We start from the raw sequence: 13,448 nt of genomic DNA on the forward strand, positions 1-13,448 counted from the left end.
AACTAGGGCAGTAGGGTTTAATTATATATTAATTAGGGCAGTAGTGTTTAGTTTAGAGAAAACATTCAATATAGTTTTTTTACTGTTTTTTAGTAAGTGTTTAATAGAAATTAGTAAAAATAATAATAGAACTAGTTGAAATAGTTTATTTTTAGTAAGAACTAGTTGAATTAATAGAACTGCTAGTTTTATTTTTGTAAGAAAATTAATGAAACTAGTTGAACTAGTTTATTTTTAGTAAGAACTACTTTATTTTTATTCATAGTAAGGGTTTAGTTGAATTAATAGAACTAGTTAATTTTTAGTAAGAAAATTTAGGTATATGAGATTTGATAATCTAATTAAAATTTTACTATAGAACTAGTTTATTTTTAGTAAGAAAATTAATAGAACTAGTTTATTTTTAGGTGTATTTAACAGTATTCTAGGTTGCTTCGTTTCGAAGTGGACGTGTCATATTTTGAACATGTCACATTTGTTGTTATTTTTTTAGTTAAAGCAATTATTTTCGCATTGACGTCGATAATGCCTATCCCGCATCCTCGTCGTCGACTCGGTGGAGGACACCTGCTTGATCAGAGGGGCCATGTCCGGGACTGGGCTCCGCCGGGCTGGTACTGGGAGGTGCTACGTACCGGGGGGCGCAGCTTGGTGAGGAGCCAGCCCGTCGTTGAGCTGAACCTTCTTTGGTGGCGTTCGCGTGGGCCAGTGACGATGCGGAGGCTTGAGGACCCCGCGGAGGTGGTACGTCGCCGTGTCAGCGAGGAGGACGAGCACGTCCATCGCTACATGGTTGGGTTGGAGGGCAGGTTCTCCAATACCTGACAGGTTCTCCAGGGATATCACTGAAGCTATGATGCTTTCATGGTTCCTTCTCTTTGTGTGTCCACCGCCCGCGCCGATACCCGTCGTTTGCTAGGGTTTTAGCCGTATTAGTGATGTTATATGTATGATACTATTTGAGATGTATTAGTGATAATATTCGACGATGTACGGATGCAAGAGATGATTTAGTTTTGCTTATTGAATGCATGCTAATTTGAATACTTATTTATTTTACGATTTGGTTTTGTTTATTGAATGCTCAAATGGGAGAACTACTCCTATTTTGAATGCTCAAATTGGACCCCCACTATGCAAGGCGTATGCATTTGACTAGTTGATAGCTTATAGGGTTTTTGTTTTTGCAGAAATCAAGGAGCCCCTCCATCATCCCCGCTGCCGTCCCCATCACCGACCACCTCCGACCTCGAGGTGAGACCAGCCAAATCTCCATGTCAATGAGTCCTATTAGATATTTTGAAAAGTTTTTGTTGATATTTTCAACCATTGAAATGCAATGACCATCAAGTTTGAATGCTCATATGATGTAGATATAAACATGTATATCTTGTGTTGGTCAAATAGGATATGTGCTTGCCTAAGTGGCCGGCCATGTTTGCAGGTTACACCTCCGAGTGACCTATATTTTGCCGGAGTGTTGATTAATTTCTGTTCCGGCAAATTTCAGGCGCTCGATATGTCCTTTTTTAGCAAAGGTCATGCCGGATTTTTCCGTAAATTTTGGCATGACTTGTGCTAGAATATGTAGGAAATATCGAGTGGTCTGGATTTTCTAGAAAGATAATTAAACGACATTTCGGGTTGACTTTAAGTCTGTCGAGACTCCATACATGATAGTCAAACAAATGAGTGAGGGAGAATGTCTGCACCATATATGAGAGGAATCAGTGAGGGAGAGTCTCCATCATATATGAGAGGACGAAGAAGCCCGAGTGTTGTCGTGGGGGTCGCTTCTCCTTCGTTCACGTGTGCTAGACATTTTGGTGTAATGCACTCGGGGATGAAGGGAGGAGCGACCATCACCGACGGTCGATTATATACACCACGTGAGCTGAGAGTTTTGAAGAAAAGACTCGGCAGATCGATAGTCAATCCGTGATGAATAATAATGATCTAATTTAGTTTTTATAGTACATGTTTTTAATTGTACAAGTTTAATCTTTTAATTATAAGAACCTAGGAAATGTCGTCATCGGACGACGAAAGTCTCCCAAGGGAGTGCGACGGGTGCAACGACGACCGGGGTCTGTGCGACAGGCCTCACCTGAACAAAGGTCGGCGCTTCAGTATTAAGCTCCAGGAGACCTTCGATATTGAAACGGTATGCAACGACGACAAGTTTTGTTTTCGTAATTAAGCACGACTTCAACTACTTCAACGTGTAATTTTTGTCTTTTACAATTCGACTAGCTTATCCCGTGCCATGCAAGACGCTATGTCTTGGAGAGGCTGGATTTTGAAGATCAAGAAAGTATGGAAACAAACAAAATTCACCTAAGGACCCATCATGGTATGGATTTTGAAGTAAATTTGTACAATTCTGAGAGTGTAACCCATTTTGGTTGCACGAATTGGGAAGCACTTTGCAAGATCTATGTTTTTTATTAGAGTATGCTTGTCACCATGGATCTTGGTGATCCTGACATCGCCGAAGATAATTTGGACATTTGGGTCCTTGTTGATACGCTCTCAATTCTATCGTTATGTGAGTTTCTCAAACATAGTTATTAAGTAATTTATATTTTTTATTTCAAAATAGTTGATAGATTACTTTTCCATTGACAGCTTATTTTCATTCTTCAGAAAATGTGTGGAAGATGGTAGACAGAATCTATTACACCGATGTCTCAGAATTAACTTATCAGGAGAAAAATCATCTGATCGCATTTTGTACTGATCTTGAGTAGACAGAATCTATTACACCGGAACATTAAAAATAATTGTTGTGTTGGCAAATCACTACTAGGAAAAGGGCTATAGATAGAATTGATACTAATGGCGCACCAGGGCAGCAATGCGCCATTACTATATACTAATGGCACACCTGTTGGTGATGCGTCATTAGTGTGGAAGACACTAATGACACACCAGAAATATGGTGCGCCACTAGTATTAATTTTTTTCCATTTTCCATACATACTAATGGCGCATCAGGTTGATAATGCGCCATTACTACTTCTAACTAGTAATGGCGCACCAGGCAGAGAGTGCGCCATTACTGTAATTTTTTTTTTTTGCAAAACTCCTAATGGCGCACCGTTTCAAAAAAAAATGTAAATTTCATGGGCACTTTTTGAATTCATGAGGACACTTGATCTCGATCCCCCTCCATCTCGATCTCGATTCCCCCTCCATCTCGATCTCGATCCCTCCCCCGCTCCACCGCCGCCGACGAGCACCCCCCGCACCTTCCCCTGCTCCACCGCCGCCGCCGATGATATTTTCAAATAACAAATTTAATGATATTTTTTAAAAAATTATTACTGTTTTTATAAAAAAATATTACTATTTCATATTCGTTTTCATTTTTAAAAAAATAATAATAAAAAAGTGTAGACTACAATTATTGTTAAACAACAATTATTACTGTTTGTATAAAAAATATTACTGTTTCATATTAATATTCATATTCATTTTTTTAAAATAAAAAAAGTCTTACTTATGGCGCACGGGTGGCTGGTGCGCCATTGCTATCTAAAAAAACATTCTAATGGCGCACCTCCTGGGGGTGCGCCATTAGTAATCTTCCCCCATTCATACACTTCGTCCCTCCCTCATCCCTCTCCCTCTTGCGACACTTCCTTCCTCTCCCTCCACCGTGCCGCTCCCTTCCTCCACCGCGCCACCGCCGCTGCCGCAGCCGCCCACGCGCCCCCGCCGTGTCCCTCTCCCCTTCCTCCCCCTCGAGCGCCGCCTCCCCCTCGAGCCCCACCTCCCCCGCGAGCGCCGCCTCCCTCGCCTCCCTCGAAACCCTAGAAACCCACCGGAGATTTGGAGCCTCGGAGCCGCCGGAGACTTGGAGCCTCAGAGCCGCCCCAAGTCCACCAGGAGAGGAGGCCCCACGTCCACCAGGAGAGGAGGCCCGCGACCTCCCCGCCGTCTATCCCCGCCTCCCCCAAGCTCGCCATCTCCGCCCTCCGTCGTCTCCGATCCGGCCACCACCTCATCGTGGTCAGGTACCCTCCTCCCTATGCCTCTCTTCTCCTCTCTTCTCCTCATCGCGTCCAACTACAAACCTGAAATGTTGCTTTTCTGCACTGATTAAATCTTGAATGAATGACATACAGTAGCAATTGCTTATTCTCTTGTCTTTTTTCTAGTATGCCTCTAATTAAAATTGAGTATAGGATCAATCTCAGAAATAGAGGTGATTATCTCATGTTCGTGTGGACATATATAATACTTAGCATATCACACTTGACAGTCTCCTATTATTTTGGCGATTAACAAATAGGTGTGTTAAGTATGTGATCCAATTTGACGAGCCTACTATGTTCTGTTACTGTGAGGCAGTAACCTAGCATAAGGAGTTCTATGGTTTTTTTATCACCTTAACGAGATTTGCTTGACTAACTAAAATCAATAGACAGTAGAATCTCTTACACTCAATACTCATTGGTGTGAGTATGCTTGCCTAACTTTTAACTATGCAATGGAATCTCTGATGAGATTGTATGAAACTGTACAACACTAATATATTAAAAGAAGAATTGCAGAAAGGAAATTGCATATGCCTAGATAATGTAGCATAGTCCACAGGCCACACCAGTAAAAGGCCATGAAAAAATGGATGGCATTATCAGCCAAGAAAAACTCTTGTTATTGATGAAAATTCCTATAGAATGTCCTGACAATTTGGTTCTGAGTTTGGTCCTAATTGGTTGTTCTACAGTTCAAGATTTACTCCTTAACTGAATTCTGTAACTAACAAACCTAGCTCTTGCAAGTAACAACATGATCAAGATCAAGGCTGACAGTATGTTCTGACAGTATAAGAGTAGGAATACTGTGTTGTTTCTAAAAGCTCTACAATATCCGGATTTTATGATATTTGTACATCCAGTCTTTGTGGTTAGATATCTGATAGTATGAGAGTATGTTCTGACAGTATAAGAGTAGTATAAGAGTATAAGAGTAGTATATCCAGTTTTTGTGGTTAGATATCTGAATGAGAAAAAACATAGCTTTTGCGGTCTCTAAGGCAAAACTTGCTTCCATGCTCTGCTTCAGATAGCACACAGACAAGATACTACTCCATATACTACTAATACTACTACTGTATTTCATTTCAAAGTTCAAAATGTTGGTACTGAGATTTTCATTTCCAATGAGTGATGTTTTTCCTAGCAGTAGAAAAATAGCAGTAGCCATGTACTAGGAGTGCATTTTTTCTAGGGTGATGGATAGATCTAGTGAGTACTGCATTGCTTTTGTCCAACTTTTGATAGGACCAAGGAAATGAGTGCTCGAAAGCATGCCCATGCTTTTGCCCCCCTTCTCTTGGGCCTGGTCTTCTCCCCCTCTTTATGCCCTTTTCTTTTGAACAGGAAAAGAGGGTCATAACCCTTGTAATTATGCGCAAGCTCTTTGCTTTTTACCCACAAAAAATGTTGGTTCATGGCTGGCTAACTGCAGGTCCAGCCAACTGGTAGGTGGGTGTAGATGCTTGAATTGCATAGGGCCAACTAACTGCCCCTTGATGGAGGCAAACAAGATGTTGTTGATACATAAATGTAGTTTTCAGTATTCTGTTCAAACTGAAAACTGTTAAAAATACCATGTGTTTTTTGGTCAAAATCTGCATGTAAAACTGAAATAATCTCCTAGTAGTTAACTGTTATGGACAATTGTCAATTTTCTGTAATGATGATGGAACATTGTAAAGCATTGTACTCCAGTGTATATGTAGGCCCTTGAGTTTGTCGGAATGTCGATTAACTTCCGTTCCGGCAAATTCGGGTACTCCATATGTCTTGTTTTCAGCAAAGGTCATGCTGAAATTTTTCGTAAATTTTAGCATGACTTTGCTAAAAATAGGACATATGGGGTACTTGCGACTAATGCATGTTATCATGCATGTTTTATGATCTGTTGTAAGGGTACTAATTGATCTCTTCTGCTGCTTATTAGAGATGGCGGGAAGCAGCCACCGCCGCTCTGCGACACCGCAGTACGAGTTGGATGCTTCCGAGTTCTTCACTATCATACTTGGGACTTCAGTATCATCCATGACGCAGGTATATAAAACGAGAGATCTCCCATTCACCCATCTCATTATGATATCTGTTGTTTGCCTACATCACTCATTGTCCCAAACTGCAGAGGCTGCCTGACAGTTTTAAGAACATGCTGATGGGTGAAGATCCGCCAAATAATGTGAAGCTGCGACAGGCCGGCAGCGGGTTTCGCAGGCTGTGGGATGTGGAGTTGGTGATCAAGGAGGGCCACATGTACTTGTCTCGTGGGTGGGAAAAGTTCTACCGTGTCTACGACCTGCGGCTGGGGTACTTCCTTCTCTTCAGGTACGACAACGACGCCACCATGCTCATCGTGAAGGTGTTCAACGTGACTATGTGTCGCATGCGCTACGCTGAAGATTATGATGGCGGTACGTTCTGCCTTTTCTTATTCCTCTACATTTGGCTTCTCACATCAATTGTTAACGGTCATTGTTGCATTTGGACAGGTAATGGGAGCAGCAGCAACGACAATGGCTACAGCCAAAGCAGCAGCGACCATGACTGTAGCGAAAGCAGCAGCGATTCTGGCTGTAGCGAAAGCAGCAGCGATTCTGGTAGCATCATAGACAACAAGAAGGATGATCCAGACTGGAGTGCGGGAGAAGAGGAGCAGACTGGGGATGAGGAGCTGCAGGATGACGACGGGCATCAGGCTGAGGATGACCTAGCGCTGGTGGTGGCTGACCAAGGGCAAGAGATGATGGTGGCTGACCATGGGCAAGAGATGGTGGTGGCTGACCATGGGCAAGAGATGGAGGTGGCTGAGGATGACCTAGCGATGGTCGTGCCTGAAGGTGGCCTCACGATGGTGATGGTGCTTGACAATGACCACGCACCGGTGGTGGCGTCGGCGATCCCACAGCTGGGCGACATGATCACGCCAATTGAGGTAGAAGACTACATCCCACTGCCTCCACCGCCTCGCCGCTCTTTGCGCATCAGGCTGAGGAAGGAGAAGGAGAACAATGCATGAGAACTGAATTTTGTATCAATGTGAAACTTTTGTGAATTGATGGATAACGGTGTTGGATGAACAATGTGAAACTTTTGTAATATGTAACGATGGAACTATGTGTTGGCTATGTATGTATATATGATGGAACTTGTGTGTTGGCTATGTATGTTATATGGATGCTTGTTGTATATATATGTGTTGGATATCTCATAGGTGAAATAGTGACCTGAGATTAAAAAAAATTAAAAAATTGTTACTAATGGCGCACTACCATGTGGTGCGCCATTAGTATAGCAGACACTAGTGACGCACCATGGGCAAAACTAATGGCGCACTGCCTGGTGCGCCATTAGTATACCAGATACTAATGGCGCACCAGCGGTGCGCCATTAGTAATAAATACTAGTGGCATGGTACTAATGGCGCACCAGTGATGCGCCATTAGTAGGCAAAACTGGTGCGCCATTAATAGCCCTTTTTCTAGTAGTGAACAGACAAGAGTCTTGTTTTGAGCATTGTTACTCTAATCAAGTTGCTGACTGGATGTATCAAATAAGTCAACCGAATCATACCCGTGAGTGTTGGGATATCCTTCTCATGTGGGCTATGAGGAAATGACCATTTAAGTCTTTTAGGCAACCCAAAGTGATGAACCCCACTAGCCATTAGGGTTATGACCTAGGGTCATTTTCAACTTTGCACATGTGAGGATCAGGATACTCTACCCTCTATTCAGCAGCCACCACCATGTGTAACGAAAATCAGTTTAGTCTGAATTGAAGAAGACAGAAAACCAGTAGAGAAAGGAAAAGATAGGAGGAAGCAACAGGAGCTCTTCCTGAAGATTGTGGTGGTCTGAATCCAGTACCTTATCTCTTTCAAGTTTTGATTTCACCATTTTAGGAGTAGAACTGAAAATTTACTCCTCTATAGTTTTTTAGGAGATCGGCTAGAGCTGCTCTAAGGGAGTTAATATCCTAGTTGAAGATTTGTCTGAGATTGTACGGACTTCAGAGTCAAAAACTCTATTTGTCTCCTTGATAAAAGTTCATATTGTGGCAGGTAGTAATCACCGACAGCATATATTGGTCAAAAGGAATTCGGTCCACCTCGACCGTAGCCTTCAGCATAGTTTATATACGAGAACGTCGCAAGGCTTGGACCAGCACACTCAGACGCCAGGCTTAGAAATTTGGCACCCATCTAACTTAAACAAGCTTCCCCTACAAACGCAGCTCTTTCTCAATGGCTAAAGCAGCCCCAATGACAGGGTCGAAAATGCTGGCCGTGCAGTATGCATCCTGCGGCGGAGGTTGTTGGCCCAGAACCGACGCCGAGTACTTTCCAACAACGGCGACGACCGACGACGAACGATGAAGCAACGCTGGTTGGACTTGGTTCCTGCCCCAAGTCGGCAATATACGTACCAAGCTTTGGACGTGTACTACTTGCTACTAGCCAAAGCTAGCTAGCTAGACGACCAAGCCTGATTGATCGATCACCTTAACAAACCTCGCAACGCTCGTACACAACGGACAGTCGGCCGGAAGCATCACACGTACGCACACGAAGCCGAGGTATTGCCACAGGCTCGTGTCGAGCCTGTTTTGATCTGTATTACTTTCACAAATCCACGATGGTTTACAAAGGGTGCTTACATATATATAGCAGCTAGGCTAAGGTAGTACCAATCGGAATCGGTGACTAGCACTAATCCTATTCAGCTACGTAATGCAAGTCCAACTAGGTGACGTCTAGGAAACTAGCACGGACACATACGTTGTGTTTAGTTCCAACAATCACCCCCCTAAACACGACGTCGTCACGTCACAGCTCCGACGCCGATCCTTCTTCGCATCTCCAAGAACTTCTTTCTATCCAAAGCCTTAGTTAGCATGTCCGCCAGCTGATCATCGGTGCAACCATAGTTGACCTTTATCTTACCTTCTTTCACGCAATCCTTTATATAGTGATACACCGTATCAATGTGCTTGCTCCTATCATGCCGCACTGGATCTTCGTAGAAAACATTTAGACTTGCCGTCAACATTAAGCACCAGTTATTCCAGATCTCGATCCATGAGATCACCGTGTAGCCTCTCTAGCCACACACCTTGACACGCCGCAGCTGCAGCCGCAATATACTCTATTGCATCAACTGCGGGTGCTTTGCTCTTCTTACTTAGCTCAAGACGAGGTTTCATTGAAGCTTCAATTAGATTGTAATCTTTCATGCCACAGTTTTCAAGTATCTTTCTTGTGTATGCCTCCTGGCATAGTGTGATCCTCTCCGTCTTTTGATGTACCTCTATCCCGGGGTAGTAACTCAAAAGACCTAGATCATCCATCTTGAAAAGCTCTTTCATCTGTAGCTTAAACTTTGCAATCACCTCTTTATCTGCTCCAGTAATCAATAGGTCGTCGACGTAGATGCCAACTAGTAGACGATCCTTCCTTCACCTCTTTTGTACATTGCATGCTCTAGTGGGGCTTTCTCAAATCCAAGAGAAACCAATGTCCGATCAAGCTTGATGTTCCACTCCCGAGGTCCTTGCCATAGCCCGTACAAGATTTTATGAAGCTTCGGTACCATGTGCTCTTCTCCCTTTATGATGAATCCCGGTGGTTGATTCACATACACATCTCCTTCTATCTCGCCCTTCAAAACCGTGGATGTTACATCCATGTGATGTACTTTCCATGATTCCTGAGCCGCAGGAGCAATGAGTAATCTCACCGACTCCATCTTTGCAACGGGAACGAACACTTTTTCGAAGTCCATGCTTTCCTCTTGCACGTACTCTTTGGCCACTAGCCTCGCTTCGTGCTTCACACAATTTCCTTCAGCATCTTTCTTGACCTTAAACTCCCACTTGAGCTCGGTGGCATCATGTCTGTTGGGAAGATCCAGGAGCTCCCATACTTTGTTGTCTCGGATCGACCTCAACTCTTCATCCATAGCACAATGCCAACACTCTTCCGTCTTTGAGTCTTCAAAATTTTCCGGTTCCTTCATGTGCAAACATTGTTGCCCTTTACTTTTCATCTTCACCGAATTTATTCGAAGCGCTTCCTCTGAAGAAATGTCCAACACGCATCGTTCTCGTGCTACCGAAGAAGACACACTATCGTCTGGACTTGCCAAAGTTCCTGTTGCTAGTGATTTGGGCTCTTCGGAACTGCTCCTCGTAAGCCCTGCACAGTTGCTGCTAATTTCTAGCTTGCCTTCCGTGAGTATACCTTGCATCTCTTCTGGCATGCTAGAAAAACCTTTATGTGTAGTAGTACCTCCGTCCATAGCTCCCACTTCTAGCCCATCTCCTTTTTCTGGAATATGCTCACGTTCTAGCCCAAGCACTAGGCCTCCACGTGATATTAGGCTTCCTTGTGGAACGCTTATTGTAGCCGGCCTGCTGGATAGAGTGCTGGCCATCGACGCTGCACCGGCCACACCATCGCACCTCGTCACGGCCACCTGCTCGCGCGAGCTGGCTGGCTTGCCGCTCGTTGTGATGCACACAACGTTTTGACTCACCATGTCAGATCCATCGTAACTTGCTGCGTCTGGACTGTCTAACATCACACTGTCTGATCTGACTGCAACTCGCTGCGTGCCTTGGCCCGTCTCTGTTTTGACCATGCTGAGACGTTGTACGTGATGGACTTCTGGCGCCACACCTTCTCTATCTTCAGATTTTCTGAACTGCCCTTTCGACCACAGCTGGCCTTTTTCAGAGGCGCCGCACAAAGACTGCTTCTCCATGGCCGCGCACACGCAGCTATCGCCGCATCCGCTCCAGCAAAGTTGGCACTTACATTCATAGCACTTACATAAGTTTCAGAATCACTCCCCGCATCTGTATCTTTGACACAGGTTTCCGAACCATGATCATGATGGCAAACTTTTTCTTCCGCAAGCTCGACAATTTCTTTAGTCAACGCTTGAGAGTCTGGATCCTTCTCGTCCACCAGTTTACACATCAACATCATGTCACCATCATGTCCGTGCTGGGCCATGAGCGCCTTCTGCTTCGGTGCTTCCTCGCAGTCAGCCTTGAAGTGGCCAAGGAGGCCACAGTTATAACATCTCACTTTCCTGATGTCAAACTTTCTCCTCGGTGGTGGTGCAGCCTCATCGTCTGAGTCGACATCCGAGTCGGCGAAGTTCTTTCTCACCGAATGCTGCTTTCCCTTCTTCTTGCTGCTGCTCGTGGATCCGCCTTGCTTTTCCTTTGACAAAGCGACCCACTGCGCCCTTGTGAGCATCACAATCTCGTTGTTCCTCCCGTCCCCAAGACTGTACTGCATCCGCTCATCGTGAGCCTTGTACCGTCCGACAAGATCGTCGATGGAGAGAGTTGCGAGATCAACGCACTGCTCGATCGCTGTGACAATTTGCAGGTACCGGGGAGGGGCCGCGCGCAAGAACCGCCGGACTACCGAGGCCTCCGTGAGGTTTTCTCCAAGCGCACGAATCCGATTGACGAGAGTAACTACCCGCGAAGCGAACGCGTCCACGGACTCATCATCGCCCATGACCAAAGTCTCATAGTTCCTTAGAGAGTTTGGAGATTGGCTTGCTTGACGCGGGTGTGTCCCTCGAACATGAGCTTTAAAGTATCCCATGCTTCCTTCGCCGTTTCTTTGGCGATCAGGTGTTGGAGGACATCCATCGGCATCACCGAGTAAATCGCCGACGCCGCCTGCCGATCCTTCCAGTGCTCGGCTCCCTCCTTCTTGAACGCGTCGCCTCCGGGATCCACCACGTCCCATAGCTCGTTGGCGCGGAGACCACACTCCATGAGGGCCTTCCAGACCCCGAAGTTCTCGCGATCAAACCGTGGATACGACGAACTCGCCGGAGCAGCAATTACTTTAGCCGCACCGGAGTACTCCGCCAGCTGCTTGGTCTTCTCGTCGTCCGTCATGATCCTCCGTTACTAGAAGATCAACCTTGCTCTAGATACCAATTGTCGGCACAGGCCCGACCTTGACGACGCAACCGTCGAGTACTTTCCGCCGCTAGATTGTACGAGCGCATCGTCGGAAAGTACTCGACGGTTGCGTCGTCAAGGTCGGGCCTGTGCCGACAGAGGTGTCGATGATCTCAAGGTATTTTTCTTGTAAGGGTTGGAAACTTGCGTTTCTCGTGTGTATTTACCAATATTGGCATACGATGTGGTTTCTTGAAAAGTATGGCAGAGTAGATCACCTTGCTGGTTGATTGGTTTTTCTTGGACATAAACATTGGCTTTTTGATGAAGTACAAGGATATTGGAGCCCACACATTGCGTACAATTTTTCTCATAAGATCTATATTTCCCTGAAGCTAATACATTAATTTGGAACCTGTCGAAAGCAGCATGTCCAAGTTCCAGTCCCATCAGCGAATAAGAACGAGGTTCTCATAAGAGTAGAAGCGGCAAGTATCAAGATGCACGGATACCATCAGTTCATGACTAGACATCTACCGTCAACCCTTTGCTACAGTGACTGATATTGCAGGAGTTGTCATTGATGTTGGTCCTGATGTGCAACATGTCACGGCTGGAGATGAAGTGGTGGCCATGTTGCACCCTTTCGTAAGTATATCTCAGTTTTAACATGTGATTTCACTGCCGCCGCGTGTCGACAAACGGGTTTCTGTGATCATCATCTTTGAAATTTCCATCAATAATTCAAGCGGAGCTCTTCTACCTTTCAGCGTGGAGGTGGATTTGCAGAGTATGCTGTGGCATCCGCAAATTTGACCGTTAAGAGGCTGCCTGAGGTATCTGCTGCTGAGGGTGCCGGGCTTCCCGTTGCGGCAGCCACTGCTTTGCAGGCAAGGCACTGAGGTGTATCGGCGCCAAATTCGATGGTAGGAATAGCCAGCCTCCTTTACACGTCCTCATTACAGCTGCCTCCGGTGGCATTGGCCTATACGCTGTGCAGCTCGCGAAGCTGGCAAACCTCCATGTTACCGCTACCTGTGGAGCCCGCAACATAGAGCTCGTCAAGAGCCTGGGTGCAGAGGAGGTGCTGGACTACAATACACCAGAGGGGGCAAGCCTCAAGAGCACGTCCGGCAAGAAATATGACGGCGTTGTCCACTGTACTGTTGGGATCGGCTGGTCGACGTTCGCGCCATTGTTGTGCAGCTTCGGCAAATTAATTGATCTCACCCCAAACTTTTCGGCCTATGCCACCGCTATCCTGCACTTGGTGACATTATCAAGGAAGCGCCTCATTCCGCTACTTCTGAGACCCAATAAGGCGGGCTTGGAGTTCTTGGTCGGGTTGGTGAAGGCCCGTAAGCTGAAGACCGTTATTGACTCTCGAGGTATCCGTTCAGCGATGCGGCCAGGGCGTGGCAGACAGCCATGGCTGGCCATGCCACCGGCAAGATCATCATTGACATGGGGACCTGA

At 45.5% G+C, this 13,448-nt stretch overlaps 1 pseudogene; it reads left to right on the forward strand.

Moving 5' to 3' along the window:
- The first annotated feature begins 8,283 nt into the window (after positions 1 to 8,283).
- On the forward strand, positions 8,284 to 13,448 carry LOC125532536 (annotated as a pseudogene).

Source organism: Triticum urartu, chromosome 1 (assembly GCF_003073215.2).
Source record: "Triticum urartu cultivar G1812 chromosome 1, Tu2.1, whole genome shotgun sequence".
In the NCBI taxonomy this organism is placed as follows: Eukaryota; Viridiplantae; Streptophyta; class Magnoliopsida; order Poales; family Poaceae; genus Triticum; species Triticum urartu.